Here is a 17,161-nt window from a genome sequence, read left to right as displayed (position 1 = left end):
GCATACTTTCTAAAGTACCCGCAAGAAACAGATGATCAGATTGCGGGAGAGAACAAGAAAAAGTACAAGTACCAGTTTCCACCAAAGGTTGAGAAATTGATGGTATTTCAATCACGGAAGGCTGACTCCCAAACGGCTACCTTGTACAACAACGAGGATTGGACATACCAAGTGAATGAGCCCGGAGGAACGACAAACGATGGCCAGCAACACGGAAACAGGGCGTTCAAGGTATCTTTATCGTTGTGTTATTGCTCTTGTGGGAGGCCAAGGTTGCTTCATTTCGCATGCTCGCATTTGTACACGACAGCTCGCAGTAGGAATGTGGACGTCAACCATCCACTAACCGTGAGGGAGTCCGAGTTCTCGATCATGACCACGAAGCATACATGGGCTCCTAGATTTGAACCACTTTGACCAATCACAATGGTCGGAGTATCATGGAGTACAAATATGGCCCGACCCGGAGTGGAAGGTTGTGAAACGGGGAAGACGAAAGACAAAGCGGTTTAGAGGAGACATGGATGGATGGGGCCATGGTGGTGGCAGAGAAATGGGGAACAACCAATTCCAAGAGCCTACTGAGAGATCACATTGTGGAGAGTGCGGTGTAATAGGGCACTGTTGGGGAACGTCGCATGGGAAACAAAAAATTTCCTACGCGCACGAAGACCTATCATGGTGATGTCCATCTACGAGAGGGGATGAGTGATCTACGTACCCTTGTAGATCGTACAGCAGAAGCGTTAGAGAACGCGGTTGATGTAGTGGAACGTCCTCACGTCCCTCGATCCGCCCCGCGAACAATCCCGCGATCAGTCCCACGATCTAGTACCGAACGGACGACACCTCCGCGTTCAGCACACGTACAGCTCGACGATGATCTCGGCCTTCTTGATCCAGCAAGAGAGACGGAGAGGTAGAAGAGTTCTCCGGCAGCGTGACGGCGCTTCGGAGGTTGGTGATGACCTTGTCTCAGCAGGGCTCCGCCCGAGCTCCGCAGAAACGCGATCTAGAGGAAAAACCGTGGAGGTATGTGGTCGGGCAGCCGTGAGAAAGTCGTCTCAAATCAGCCCTAAAACCTCCGTATATATAGGTGGGAGGGAGGGGGACCTTGCCTTGGGGTCCAAGGACCCTCAAGGAGTCGGCCGAGCCAAGTTGGGAGGACTCTCCCCCCCCCAAACCGAGTTGGACTAGGTTTGGTGGGAGGGAGTCCCCCTCCCTTCCCACCTCCTCCCTCTTTTTTTTCTTTTCCTTTGATTTCTTATCCTTGGCGCATAGGCCCCTCTTGTGCTATCCCACCAGCCCACTAAGGGCTGGTGCGCCACCCTCATAGCCTATGGGCTTCCCCGGGGTGGGTTGCCCCCCCCCGGTGAACTCCCGGAACCCATTCGTCATTCCCGGTACATTCCCGGTAACTCCGAAAACCTTCCGGTAATCAAATGAGGTCATCCTATATATCAATCTTCGTTTCCGGACCATTCCGGAAACCCTCGTGACGTCCGTGATCTCATCCGGGACTCCGAACAACATTCGGTAACCAACCATATAACTCAAATACGCATAAAACAACGTCGAACCTTAAGTGTGCAGACCCTGCGGGTTCGAGAACTATGTAGACATGACCCGAGAGACTCCTCGGTCAATATCCAATAGCGGGACCTGGATGCCCATATTGGATCCTACATATCCTACGAAGATCTTATCGTTTGAACCTCAGTGCCAAGGATTCGTATAATCCCGTATGTCATTCTCTTTGTCCTTCGGTATGTTACTTGCCCGAGATTCGATCGTCAGTATCCGCATACCGATTTCAATCTCGTTTACCGGCAAGTCTCTTTACTCGTTCCGTAATACAAGATCCCGCAACTTACACTAAGTTACATTGCTTGCAAGGCTTGTGTGTGATGTTGCATTACCGAGTGGGCCCCGAGATACCTCTCCGTCACACGGAGTGACAAATCCCAGTCTTGATCCATACTAACTCAACTAACACCTTCGGAGATACCTGTAGAGCATCTTTATAGTCACCCAGTTACGTTGCAACGTTTGATACACACAAAGCATTCCTCCGGTGTCAGTGAGTTATATGATCTCATGGTCATAGGAATAAATACTTGACATGCAGAAAACAGTAGCAACAAAATGACACGATCAACATGCTACGTCTATTAGTTTGGGTCTAGTCCATCACGTGATTCTCCCAATAACGTGATCCAGTTATCAAGCAACAACACCTTGTTCATAATCAGAAGACACTGACTATCATTGATCAACTGGCTAGCCAACTAGAGGCATGCTAGGGACGGTGTTTTGTCTATGTATCCACACATGTAAATGAGTCTTCATTCAATACAATTATAGCATGGATAATAAACTATTATCTTGATACAGGAATTATAATAATAACTATACATTTATTATTGCCTCTAGGGCATAATTCCAACAGTCTCCCACTTGCACTAGAGTCAATAATCTAGCCCTCACATCACCATGTGAATTACATTGTAATAAATCTAACACCCATACAGTTCTGGTGTCGATCATGTTTTGGCCGTGGAAGAGAAAGTCTCATCGTAGTCAATTCCTGGAACTTGTGAAAAACCCTTTGCCACAAGTCGAGCTTTATAAACGGTCACATTACCGCCAGCGTCCGTCTTCTTCTTAAAGATCCATTTGTTCTGAATAGCCTTGCGGCCCTCAGGTAGTATCTCCAAAGTCCACACTTTGTTCTCATACATGGATCCTATCTCGGATTTCATGGCTTCTAGCCATTTGTTGGAATCTGGGCCCACCATTGCTTCTTCATAATTTGCAGGTTCATTCTTGTCTAACAACATGATTGATAAGACGGGATTACCGTACCACTCTGGAGCAGCGCGTGATCTCGTCGACCTGCGTGGTTCAACAGAAACTTGAACTGGAGTTTCATGATCATCATCATTAACTTCCTCCTCAACCGGCGTCGCAATGACAGAGGTTTCCTCTTGCCCTGCGCCACCATCCAGAGGGATGAGAGGTTCGACAACCTCGTCAAGTTCTATCTTCCTCCCACTCAATTCTCTCGAGAGAAACTCCTTCTCGAGAAAAGCTCCGTTTTTAGCAACAAACACTTTGCCCTCGGATTTGAGATAGAAGGTGTACCCAACTGTCTCTTTTGGGTAACCTATGAAGATGCACTTTTCCGCTTTGGGTTCCAGCTTTTCAGGCTGAAGCTTTTTGACATAAGCATCACATCCCCAAACTTTAAGAAACGACAACTTTGGCCTTTTGCCATACCACAGTTCGTATGGTGTCGTCTCAACGGATTTTGATGGTGCCCTATTTAAAGTGAATGCAGCTGTTTCTAATGCATAACCCCAAAATGATAACGGCAAATCAGTAAGAGACATCATAGATCGCACCATCTCTAACAAAGTACGATTACGACGTTCGGACACACCATTACGCTGTGGTGTTCCAGGCGGTGTTAACTGCGAAACAATTCCACATTGTCTTAAGTGAGCACCAAACTCAAAACTCAGATATTCACCCCCACGATCAGACCGTAGGAACTTGATCTTCTTGTTACGATGATTTTCCACTTCACTCTGAAATTGCTTGAACTTTTCAAATGTTTCAGACTTGTGCTTCATCAAGGAGACATAACCATATCTACTTAAATCGTCAGTGAAGGTGAGAAAATAACGATATCCGCCACGTGCCTCTACGCTCATTGGACCACACACATCGGTATGTATGATTTCCAACAAGTCACTTGCACGCTCCATTGTTCCGGAGAACGGAGTCTTAGTCATCTTGCCCATGAGGCATGGTTCGCACGTGTCAAGTGAATCAAAGTCAAGTGACTCCAAAAGTCCATCAGCATGGAGTTTCTTCATGCGCTTTACACCAATATGACCCAAGCGGCAGTGCCACAAAAATATGGTGCTATCATTGTTTACTCTAACTCTTTTGGTCTCGATGTTATGTATATGTGTATCGCTATCAAGATTCAATATGAACAATCCTCTCACATTCGGTGCATGACCATAAAAGATGTTACTCATAGAAATTGAACAACCATTATTCTCAGACTTAAAAGAGTAACCGTCTCGCAATAAACAAGATCCAGATATAATGTTCATGCTCAACGCAGGCACTAAATAACAATGATTTAAGTTCATCACTAATCCCGATGGTAGCTGAAGTGACACTGTGCCGACGGCGATTGCATCAACCTTGGAACTGTTTCCTACGCGCATCGTCACTTCGTCTTTCGCCAGCCTTCGTCTATTCCGCAGTTCCTGCTTCGAGTTGCAAATGTGAGCAACAGAACCGGTATCAAATACCCAGGCACTACTACGAGAGCCGGTTAAGTACACATCAATAACATGTATATCAAATATACCTGATTTTTCTTTGCCCGCCTTCTTATCTGCCAGATACTTGGGGCAATTGCGCTTCCAGTGACCCATACCCTTGCAATAGAAGCACTCTGTTTTAGGCTTAGGTCCAGCCTTGGGTTTCTTCGGCGGATTGGCAACAGGCTTGCCGCTCTTCTTCGAATTGCCCTTCTTGCATTTGCCGTTTCTCTTGAAACTAGTGGTCTTGCTCACCATCAACACTTGATGCTCTTTACGGAGTTCAGACTCTGCGACTTTCAGCATCGCAAACAACTCAGCGGGAGACTTGTTCATCCCTTGCATGTTGTAGTTCAACACAGAGCCTTTATAGCTTGGCGGCAGTGATTGAAGGATTCTGTCAGTGATAGCTTCTTGCGGGAGTTCAATCCCCAGTTCAGCTAGACGGTTTGAGTACCCACACATTTTGAGCACATGTTCACTGACAGACGAGTTTTCCTCCATCTTGCAAGCATAGAATTTATCGGAGGTCTCATACCTCTCGATCCGGGCGTTTTTCTGAAAGATAAACTCCAACTCCTGGAACATCTCAAATGCTCCATGACGCTCAAAGCGACGTTGAAGTCCCGGTTCTAAGCCATACAAGACTGCACATTGAACTATTGAGTAGTCCTCCTTACGTGCTAACCAAGCGTTCTTAACATCCTGATCAGCCGTAGCGGGTGGTTCATCTCCTAGCGCAGCATTAAGGACATAATCCTTCTTCCCAGCTTGTAAGATTAGCTTAAGATTACGAGCCCAGTCTACAAAGTTGCTTCCATCATCTTTCAACTTAGCTTTCTCTAGGAACGTATTAAAATTCAGGATGACTGTCGCGTGAGCCATGATCTACAACACAAATATATTCAAAGTGGACTTAAACTATGTTCAAGATAATTAGAGTTCAACTTAATCAAATTATGTGCTAAACTCCCACTCAAAAAGTACATCTCTCTAGTCATTTGAGTGGTTCATGATCCACTTGCACTATCCCAAGTCTGATCATCACGTGAGTTGAGTATAGTTTCAGTGGTAAGCATCCCTATGCTAATCATATCAACTATATGATTCATGATCGACCTTTCGGTCTCATGTGCTCCGAGGCCATGTCTGCACACGCTAGGCTCGTCAAGCTTAACCCGAGTGTTCCACGTGCGCAACTGTTTTGCACCCATTGTATGTGAACGTTGAGTCTATCACACCCGATCATCACGTGGTGTCTCGAAACGACGAACTGTAGCAACGGTGCACAGTCGAGGAGAACACAATTTCGTCTTGAAATTTTAGTGAGAGATCACCTCATAATGCTACCGTCGTTCTAAGCAAAATAAGGTGCATAAAAGGATTAACATCACATGCAATTCATAAGTGACATGATATGGCCATCATCGCGTGCTTCTTGATCTCCATCACCAAAGCACCGGCACGATCTTCTTGTCACCGGCGCCACACCATGATCATCCATCAACGTGTTGCCATCGGGGTTGTCGTGCTACTTATGCTATTACTACTAAATCTACATCCTAGCAAAATAGTAAACGCATCTGCAAGCACAAACGTTAGTATAAAGACAACCCTATGGCTCCTGCCGGTTGCCGTACCATCGACGTGCAAGTCGATATTTCTATTACAACATGATCATCTCATACATCCAATATATCACATCACATCGTTGGCCATATCACATCACAATCATACCCTGCAAAAACAAGTTAGACGTCCTCTAATTTTGTTGTTGCATGTTTTACGTGGTGACCAAGGGTATCTAGTAGGATCGCATCTTACTTACGCAAACACCACAACGGAGATATATGAGTTGCTATTTAACCTCATCCAAGGACCTCCTCGGTCAAATCCGATTCAACTAAAGTTGGAGAAACCGTCACTTGCCAGTCATCTTTGAGCAAAGGGGGTTACTCGTAACGATGAAACCAGTCTCTCGTAAGCGTACGAGTAATGTCGGTCCAAGCCGCTTCAATCCAACAATACCGCGGAATCAAGAAAAGACTAAGGAGGGCAGCAAAACGCACATCACCGCCCACAAAAAACTTTTGTGTTCTACTCGAGAAGACATCTACGCATGAACCTAGCTCATGATGCCACTGTTGGGGAACGTCGCATGGGAAACAAAAATTTTCCTACGCGCACGAAGACCTATCATGGTGATGTCCATCTACGAGAGGGGATGAGTGATCTACGTACCCTTGTAGATCGTACAGCAGAAGCGTTAGAGAACGCGGTTGATGTAGTGGAACGTCCTCACGTCCCTCGATCCGCCCCGCGAACAATCCCGCGATCAGTCCCACGATCTAGTACCGAACGGACGGCACCTCCGCGTTCAGCACACGTACAGCTCGACGATGATCTCGGCCTTCTTGATCCAGCAAGAGAGACGGAGAGGTAGAAGAGTTCTCCGGCAGCGTGACGGCGCTCCGGAGGTTGGTGATGACCTTGTCTCAGCAGGGCTCCGCCCGAGCTCCGCAGAAACGCGATCTAGAGGAAAAACCGTGGAGGTATGTGGTCGGGCAGCCGTGAGAAAGTCGTCTCAAATCAGCCCTAAAACCTCCGTATATATAGGTGGGAGGGAGGGGGACCTTCCCTTGGGGTCCAAGGACCCTCAAGGAGTCGGCCGAGCCAAGGGGGAGGACTCTCCCCCCCCAAACCGAGTTGGACTAGGTTTGGTGGGAGGGAGTCCCCCTCCCTTCCCACCTCCTCCCTCTTTTTTTTCCTTTGATTTCTTATCCTTGGCGCATAGGCCCCTCTTGGGCTGTCCCACCAGCCCACTAAGGGTTGGTGCGCCACCCTCATAGCCTATGGGCTTCCCCGGGGTGGGTTGCCCCCCCCGGTGAACTCCCGGAACCCATTCGTCATTCCCGGTACATTCCCGGTAACTCCGAAAACCTTCCGGTAATCAAATGAGGTCATCCTATATATCAATCTTCGTTTCCGGACCATTCCGGAAACCCTCGTGATGTCCGTGATCTCATCCGGGACTCTGAACAACATTCGGTAACCAACCATATAACTCAAATACGCATAAAACAACGTCGAACCTTAAGTGTGCAGACCCTGCGGGTTCGAGAACTATGTAGACATGACCCGAGAGACTCCTCGGTCAATATCCAATAGCGGGACCTGGATGCCCATATTGGATCCTACATATCCTACGAAGATCTTATCGTTTGAACCTCAGTGCCAAGGATTCGTATAATCCCGTATGTCATTCTCTTTGTCCTTCGGTATGTTACTTGCCCGAGATTCGATCGTCAGTATCCGCATACCTATTTCAATCTCGTTTACCGGCAAGTCTCTTTACTCGTTCCGTAATACAAGATCCCGCAACTTACACTAAGTTACATTGCTTGCAAGGCTTGTGTGTGATGTTGCATTACCGGGTGGGCCCCGAGATACCTCTCCGTCACACGGAGTGACAAATCCCAGTCTTGATCCATACTAACTCAACTAACACCTTCGGAGATACCTGTAGAGCATCTTTATAGTCACCCAGTTACGTTGCGACGTTTGATATACACAAAGCATTCCTCCGGTGTCAGTGAGTTATATGATCTCATGGTCATAGGAATAAATACTTGACACGCAGAAAACAGTAGCAACAAAATGACACGATCAACATGCTACGTCTATTAGTTTGGGTCTAGTCCATCACGTGATTCTCCCAATGACGTGATCCAGTTATCAAGCAACAACACCTTGTTCATAATCAGAAGACACTGACTATCATTGATCAACTGGCTAGCCAACTAGAGGCATGCTAGGGACGGTGTTTTGTCTATGTATCCACACATGTAAATGAGTCTTCATTCAATACAATTATAGCATGGATAATAAACTATTATCTTGATACAGGAATTATAATAATAACTATACATTTATTATTGCCTCTAGGGTATAATTTCAACAGGCACAACACAAGAAGGTGTACGAAGCCCAAGAAGAAGTCCAAAAACAATGATTCCAGGTCAAGCCAACCAAGTCCTAGCCAACATGGTCATAGCCAACCAAGTTCAAGCCAACAAGGGACGGGTCAAGGAAGCACAAGCCAACAAGGGACGGGTCAAGCAAGCACAACCCAACAAGTTCCGGCTCAACAAGTTCCTACTCAACATGTTCCTAGCCGACTTGGGCTTACTAGAGGACGTGGTGGTGCTAGAGGCAGGGGTGGGATAGGTGGTGGTGGTGTTAGAGGCAGTGGTGGGATAGGTGGTGGACTTACTAGGATTGGTATGCGTGGATACCTACGAGGACCATTTCCGTATGTCACATATTTGACTTATCTTTATCATGTTGTTTTTCATGCTCCTTTGTATGTTATTTTACTAACTATGAGCTTTGATGCCTGTTTTGTAGGTATGGCCACTTCTCAACCCAACAAGGCAAAAGCGGAGTGGGGGAGGAGAAGGATGCAGCCAGTGAGGAGCAGCGGTTGATGGAGAGGGCTGCAAATAAGTTGAGAGAGGAGGATGCAGCCGAAGCGCGGAAGAAGAAGGATGAGGAGTATAAGGCAAGGATGGATGAGCAGTGGCAAATGGAACTTGAGCGCCGGAGATATGAGGCTAGGATAAAGGAGAATGACAGGAAGACGCTAGAGAAACGTAAAAAAGAATGGGAAGCTAACTTTAAGAAGATGATGGCAGAGGGCGCAACAAAGAGAGAGCGGGAGCATCAACGCTTCACGGAGAGGGTTAAGGAAGAGGCTTCAAAAATGCGCAAAAGGGAAGAGGAAGAGGAAGAAGAGAGGAAGAAGAAGAAGGGAAAGGGGCCTTGCTCGACCCAATAGAGCCGGATGCTTCTATTCTCATGCGCGCTTTCATCTTCGAACCCTATGTGTTGTTGAACCTTGTTCGCTTGCGCGCTTTCTTGCTATGAAACTCCACTATGTATGCACTTTTGGACGTATGTTCTTTAAGAACCCTATGTATGTTTGAACTCCACTATATTTGTGTTGTATGTTTTAACTCCAGTATTATTGTGATGTATGTTTGAACTCCAGTATATTTGTGATGTATATTTAAACTCCTTCACCACTATGTGCTGCAGTTTTCAGCATGCCAGAATGTGTGGCGCCTAAGCCTTGGGCGTTGCACATGTGTGGCGCCTAAGACTCAGGCGCCACACATGTGAAACAGAGAGTAACAGAAGTGTGCACTTTCTGTTGCTCTCTGTTTCACATCTATTTCACATGTGTGGCGCCTGAGGCTTAGGCGCCACACAAAAAAGATGTGAAACAGAGAGCAACAGAAAGTGCACACTTGAGATGCCAGTAGGTTTCACATGTGTGGCGCCTAAGCCTTGGGCGTTGCACATGTGTGGTGCCTAAGACTCAGGCACCACACATGTGAAACAGAGAGTAACAGAAGTTTGAGAGTCGCCACAGATGTGAAAAAATGTGAAACAGAGAGCAACAGAAAGTGCACACTTCAGAAGACAGTAGGTTTCACATGTGTGGCCCCTAAGTCTTAGGCGCCACACATGTGAAACCTACTAGCATCTGAAGTGTGCACTTTCTGTTGCTCTCTGTTTCACATCTTGCTTGAACAGATAACTTGGCTACTCTTTTTTAAGAAGGATTATTTGTAAAGTAAAAAAAGGTTGGTTATGTATGAGATATGTGTGTTGGTTATGTATGAGATTCGTGTGTTGGTTATGTAAAGAAGGTCTAGGTGCCATGGATATGTATGAGACGCTAGTAAAGAAGGTCTAGGTTGGATAACACAAATAGTAGCAAGAACTTTAGATTACAAACAAAGTAAGATACAACGTGCTGATAAAACTAGCTGAAATTAAGATACAACATGCTGATACAACTTGCTGAAATTAAGATACAACTTGCTGAAATTAAGATACAACTTGCTCATACAAGTTCGTGAAATCTACTGAGTCCAACATGGATATTTTCCTTTTCCATCACTGGCTTCTTCTGCTGCCTTGGCCGCACGAGCCCTTTCTCTCTTTCTCTCCCTCTCAGCTTCACAGGCTTGTTCCCGCTGTCTGTAAACCTCCTCCAGCCGAAGTTTCTCTTCTTGTTTTTTCCTTTTCATCTCATCAGTAAAAGCCCTCTGCTCCAAACAGTACTCTTCCCACTCTTTCTTCTATGCTGCTTTCTCCTCTGCTCCAGCCTTCTCGCGACGCTCTTCCAAGTCCCAGCTAGCCCATGCACGACGACCTCTTTCACGAATCTCGGTCACCGTCCAGTCCGGCATTTCCGTGTCAATCCAACGATAGTACATGCAGAGAGGAGGAGGAGACTACCGGATGGATCAGATTCAAGTAAACAATAATATCAAGTAAACAATAATTTGGATCACTTGAGCATACCGGAGGCCTGATGTACGCAGAAATAGATTCGGGTGGATCAGATTCATAATTGGCGCACATGAAAAACTTCATGCCCAACCAATCTAAAAAATCTGTCACCTCCTTCACCTTGCAGAGATCACCGCACCAACATCGAACTGCTTCCACCCCCCGAGGCAAACTCGCACTCTTCGTTTCTTAGGCCTGATGCTTTGATCCGAGCAAGGCAAACTCATATTGACTAAAGCGGTGGTAGTGTTCTCAAGTGAGGCTGGATGACGGAGGAAGGCAGTCCAATGCCTCCTTTTATAGACTTAGATGACCAGGAAGATGGCGGGAAATGTTGGCGGGAAAATTCTGGCCGGAAAGGAGACGTCAAAAATTTGGCGGGAACGGAGGAGGGAAAGGTGGCGGGAAAGAAGACGTGGAAATATTGGCGGGAACGGAGGAGGGAAAGGTGGCGGGAAAGAAGACGTGGAAATATTGGTGGGAACGGAGGAGGGAAAGGTGGCGGGAAAGAAGACGTGGAAATATTGGCGGGAACGGAGGAGGGAAAGGTGGCGGGAAAGGGTGTGCTCAAAATTTGGCGGGAACGGAGGAGGGAAAGGTGGCGGGAAAGGGTGTGCTCAAAGGGCTGTGTTGAGGGAAAGGTTCCAGCAGGTTTTCACATGTGTGGCGCCTAAGCCTTAGGCGTTGCACATGTGTGGCGCCTAAGCCTTGGGCGCCACACATATGAAAACCTGCTGGAAGCTGAATTTTGACAGCAATACAACATTTTGACATCATATATTTTGACAGCATATATTTTGATAGAAAATTGAAAGCATATTTTTTGACAGCATTGTCATCATCGTAAGCAAATGGTTCACAACACAAGTAAATGGTTCACAACTCCTAATGGTTCACAACACAAGTGCAACATCAAGTAAATGGTTCACAACTCCAAATGGTTCACAACAAAAGTAAATGTTTCACAACACAAGTGCAACACCAACAAGTGCACATGCTTCACAACTCCAAATGGCTCCGGTTCACATCTTGGGGCCTCATCCCCTCTTAGAAACTAGCTTCTTTCTTCTCGAAACTACAAATTGCTCCGGGTCATCTGACTCATCGTCATCGTCATCGTCATCCTCATCGTCCATGCTTCTCATCCTTGACAAACTAGAGCCCCCGGCGACCGGGTACTTTCCTTTCGCATAATCATCCGGTGAGTACCGCCTAAATTCCTTCCTAGGCTTCAACATGTAAGAGGAGCGTTGGAAAGCCTTCAACGTCATCCCGTCCGCAACCTAAAACGATATCGTCATACATATAAAGGTTGAAAGTGCACAATGTTTTATGGCTATGTCATACCTCTGGAGTGTCAACATCATCCTCTACAGTATTTCTTTGGGTATTAGCTGCCGAGGTAATGTCACCATCGTCCATACGAGCACCCGAAGAAGCTGAATCGTCTAGAGTATTTCTTTGGGATGAACCGGATCTCGAAGGTGAACCATATTCAGGGTCACGACAACCTAAAATGTTGGATAGGCGCCGCAACTTCTTGCCCTGTTCCTGTTAGATTCAAATATAAATGACATATATAAGGTGCCGTATGTTGCAGTCGTGGGCAAAATAATAATAACGACACAACACCTTTATGAAAAGACGAAGTGCAGATTCTCCCTTTTTTCCTCCAGGTGTCTTCTCTAGAATATCTTCGGACTCATCAGCTTGTTTCTTGACCTCTTTGCACTATGATCACAAGACAATGACATGCAAGTGAATAGGTGTACTAGCATTCATACTTAACATAGGTGAGCACACTTACCACAAAGTTCAGGACAGGGGCGAAGGAAGTTTGGTACCCTTCGCGAATTAACTTGTTGTAATCACCATGGGCAAGTGCATCGTACTCAGTGGGTTCTTCCAATATGTCCTCCTCGTAAGCCGGCGGACAAATCTCGACATGAGTACTCTCCTGAAACCATCTTAGGTAGTTGTTGAACGCAAGCGGACAATGCTGGCGGTGTTGGGTTCGTTGCGCACTCGAAGCTGCCTGCACACTTTGCTCGAACATAATGACATAGTTCTTATGATGCTTATGCCAATCCTTGATCTTTCGCTGCCTCCTCCTATCCAACCTGCTTTTAACAAAACCCATCAGTAGCTCGCTCAACACTAAAAACAAAACTCATCAGTACTTCTTTATTGTGCATGATTTTGTTACCTGTGAAGCTGTGTGTCGGTGTCCACCCACTCCGGCGGGTGTGGTTGAAACAACCCAAATTGATGCATCACACAATGCGGGAGATGAAACTCAACCGCCCAATTGCATATAAGGGGACAACACATTAGCCAAAGATGTTTTTCCTGCAGGCATAGTGGATTGAGCTCGAACGTGTGTGCATCACCAAAGTTTGGTCCGGCACCATATGGCTGCCATTCCACCTACAACACAACATAAAAGGCACAATTCATTTTACTCACAACATAAAAGCTGGAAGTCAACTCTGAAACCATCTTACCTGCTCGGGGGTAAGCGAATCCATCTCGTTGGTGTATTGCTTGTACAATAGGTTCACTTCGCTTGCCACCTCCGATTCCAAGTCCCACTTGTAAGCCCATGTAGGAAGCCGTACAGGGTTGCCGTGGTCATCCCAGGCATTCCACTTTGAGCTTTTAGGGCGTCCAACAGGAAGGCGTTCCGAGCTTCATACTGAAAGTAGGAGCATACAACCACCAACTCCATCGTCCTTTGTGGACCTGCGACAAGCATCGTCCAACTACAAGTAACAACAAACATGCATCAGTTTAGCAAAAAAGGATAACAGAGAGTACTTACTATTAACAATTTATTACCTGCCGATACAAGTAAGCCAGTGCGGTCGAGCCCCAACTGAACTTGTTGTCGAAAACAGTCAACGCCTTCAGCCACGTCCATGGAGCATTCTTGCCAATGCCGTCAGCGAAGATAGTCCTAGAGATGACGTACCACATGTACACGCGAGCATACCTCTGGATCACCTCGTCATCTGCGTCCTCAGGACAATGAGCAAAGTTCGCGGCAATCCAAGTGAAAGGAGCGTCGGCCGGGACTCTATCTTTCTTCCCTCCATCTTCTACCTCCGGCTCCTGAGGCGACATACCAATAAGGGCCTCCATTTGTTGCCGCCATCCCTCGAAATCAGTGCTCATACAAAGAGGCTTCCCCTCGATCGGAAGTGTGGTGATCATGGAAACATCTTGAAGAGTAACTGTCATCTCTCTAGACCGGAGGTGAAAACTATGTGTCTCCGGCCTCCACCGATCAATAAGTGCAGTGACTGCCGCAGCGTTCAGATTGGACGTTGACCGACTCACAAGCTGAATGAATGGAAGGAGTCCTGTCATCTCGATGTATGGTGTGTACCGCTCATCGTACTGCATTACAGACGATGCCCCGTGAGACCGGATCTTCAAGGGCACAAGCTCCTGCAAACAGATAGGAGTAAGTGATATCATTACATTTTCATCTTATTAAATACATGATTTTTTATCATATGATCTACTTACCATTTTCTTCTCCAACATCAAATATGCCCGGTGTTCAACGTCATAAACATCATTCAAAAGCCACACCATCCTACAAATCACAAAAAAAATACTCATATTCAAAAAAATACTCATCTACTAATCCACTCATCTACATATTACTCATATCCTAACTACTCATATGAATCTACTCATATCCTAACTACTCATACGAATCTACTCATATCCTAACTACTCAAATCCTAAGAACTCATACGAATCTACTCATATCCTAACTACTCAAATCCTAAGAATTCATATCCTAACTACTCATATGAATCTACTCATATCCTAACTACTAATACTAACTACTCATATGAATCTACTCATATCCTATCTACTCATATCCTAACTACTCATATGAATCTACTCATATCAATCTACTCATATCAATCTACTCATCTACTCAAACAAAAACCTATTCCATTTGGATACAAGGATGGGAAACGGAAGAGATTACCTAGTAGCCAACCTTGGGGATCAATCCGAGGAAGAAATCACCAGATCTGAAGGGGATGGGGGAGGGGATTCGGGCTTGAATGAGAGCCAGCCGCCGCCGGTTTGAATGAGGGAGGGGAATGGGGAGGGGGTGGGGAGGGGGGCCGGCCCGTGGCTTTATAAGTCAATATGTGGCGCCTAAGCGTTCGGCGCCACACATTACAATGTGTGACGCCTGAGGCTTAGGCGTCACACGGCCTGGGGGGTGGGCCCTCTCTGTCAGGTGGTCGGGGGGTGTGGCGCCGAACGGCTAGGCGTCACACAGTGTAGTGTGACGCCTACGTGTCGGGCGCCACACAAAATGATCAGACGGGTGAAATATTTCTCCCGAAGGGTCACTCTGTGAGTTCTTTCTCCGAGGGTCATTTTTATCAATTTTGCCTGTGTACTAGGCTGCGTGGACGGTTTTTCAAAAAAATAAAATCTGAAAATAAAACAGTCACGACATCCTCAACATCAACGACAATAAAGCTACACGGAAGAGGCGATCTCTCGCGATAGCCACGTCATCTCCGATTGAAGCCGCGGATGAAAAAGACTGTTGAGCCCCACCGCTTCTGCTCTCCCCGGCGCACACTCCTCTTCCAGAAATATCTCCCCCTCCTTTTCTTCCAACCTCCTCTACTCATTCCCCATCGAGGGTTGTTGCTGCCGGTGCCGCAGCCGCCCCATCGCTCGTCCAGGTCCAGCGCTGGCCACCAAAGGAAGGCTGGCTTCTCCGACGAATCTTCTCCTCTCCTGGTGGCTTCCTCGTAGCAAAGTGGGGTGTTGCGCCTCCCCATGACATTGACAACAAAGGCGGAGGCAAGAGTTAGAAGGCGGGCGGCGCCACGAGGTCTCGACGTCTCGTCCCGAGGAAGCCGCAGTAGGACGAGCACAACCTGGACGAGGTCGCCGTCGCCACCACGTGTCGCCGCGGCCAGGCATCCCACACCGCCACATGCCGAAGCAGGCCACAAGAGTAGTGGCAGGCCGCCGCCGCCACCTTCCCCTCCCTCCACTACTCATCTGTCGGATCTAGCAGGCCTCCTCCCCCCTTCGCCTGTGTGCATCATAGGCCCCTCTACCAGCCGCATCGCCGCCTCCTCTGCCCAACCGCTCCGGCCACCCACCATCCTACTCCATGTTGCCAGCCGAGTCGCGGGGGAACAGTTCAACTGGTGTGTGCATGTTGTGGCGTGCGTGTGCTCGTGTGTTCGTGCGTGCGCGAGGTGGTTTAACTGAACTGAATGATCTTCTCTATCTCAACCGCAGGCGAGGTGAGGATGACCTTGAGTTGCTGCTGTTAGTTCTTTTCAGTTATGACATGCTTTTTTGCTCCATTCGACGTTTTTTGTACAAAAAATTGATGCTCTGTATGTGCTTGCTGAGATGCCTATGAGGAACCGACACATTCAAGGGATCCTATTATGCCAACCCATTTTTTTATGTCCCTACTACTGATGATGTCCTTCTAAGTAGGTATAGCATTTCGGACATAAAAATATCACTTCCGCTCACTGATAATATTTAGTTTTGTGTGAATGCTCCAGTCTAATATATTGGTCCGGTCTCAGTTTATATTAAACTTCTAAATGCTGGTTAGTGCTTGTATCACTCATTATCATCTGATGTGTTCACTAATTTTTTGAGAAATCAGGGAAAAGACATAATAAGCCCTTCCTATAATATTGTTCGATCTAGCTATCCTATGATATCATGCGTCCATGCTCTTGTTCAATTCCCCCCTGATCCAAACACGAGAAATGATAATCTGTGTGGTTCTTTACTTTCTTCTATCATTTTGAGGTAGTTCCAAATGATGGGAAGATGGTTAGGGGACAACTACCCTTCTCTGATGTGGATGTTGAAGAAGTTCAGGTTAGCATGTAATCCACTGGATCATCTATTGGCTACCATGCTTCTGAAACTTACGCATTTTCTTTGCTCAACCTCGAATTATTGTTACTGAAAAATCACCTCAGGAGAGTATTTTCTCGGCTGTTGGGAGGTATACATGTTTGTTAGCATGATTAATTGTGGATGCAATGTTGAAGACTGATATTATCTATGTTGTAGTGTGAAATCAATGAGTAAATGCTATCAACAAGGAATTGTTATCTCTATCGGCAAATCATCAAGGATTGAGATCCTTTGCTAAGAAGATATGTATATGATCTATTTACCTCTATATGAATACTAAACATTGATGAGCCATATCATAGCTTCTTCCAAAGCAGTGTATTTATTATTTGTAAGATATTTTAACACCACTTTGTTCGAGTGTCATTTCTATTTTGTTGTATTTGCAGCTCCATGCTTTTGTGGAGTATGGAACTGTTAAAGATGCATCAATGGAAGTATGTCATCTTTGTTAGGAAGTATTAGTATTGGTCTAGGAGTCCTATTAGTCTATGTTTACTTTCCTT

At 46.4% G+C, this 17,161-nt stretch overlaps 1 long non-coding RNA gene and 1 pseudogene across 1 annotated transcript; one reads left to right on the top strand and one right to left on the bottom strand.

Moving 5' to 3' along the window:
- Nucleotides 1-13,529: 13,529 nt before the first annotated feature.
- Nucleotides 13,530-14,367, bottom strand: LOC123442408 (annotated as a pseudogene).
- A 1,613-nt stretch (nucleotides 14,368-15,980) lies between these two features.
- On the top strand, nucleotides 15,981-16,949 carry LOC123443985. The gene is made up of 2 exons (XR_006630923.1): nucleotides 15,981-16,012; nucleotides 16,546-16,949. It is a non-coding gene; the product is annotated as an uncharacterized LOC123443985 (long non-coding RNA).
- The last annotated feature ends 212 nt before the right edge of the window (nucleotides 16,950-17,161 follow it).

The sequence above is a fragment of the Hordeum vulgare genome, chromosome 3H (assembly GCF_904849725.1).
Source record: "Hordeum vulgare subsp. vulgare chromosome 3H, MorexV3_pseudomolecules_assembly, whole genome shotgun sequence".
Classification (NCBI taxonomy): domain Eukaryota; kingdom Viridiplantae; phylum Streptophyta; class Magnoliopsida; order Poales; family Poaceae; genus Hordeum; species Hordeum vulgare.
This window is presented reverse-complemented; position numbering and strand designations above follow the sequence as displayed.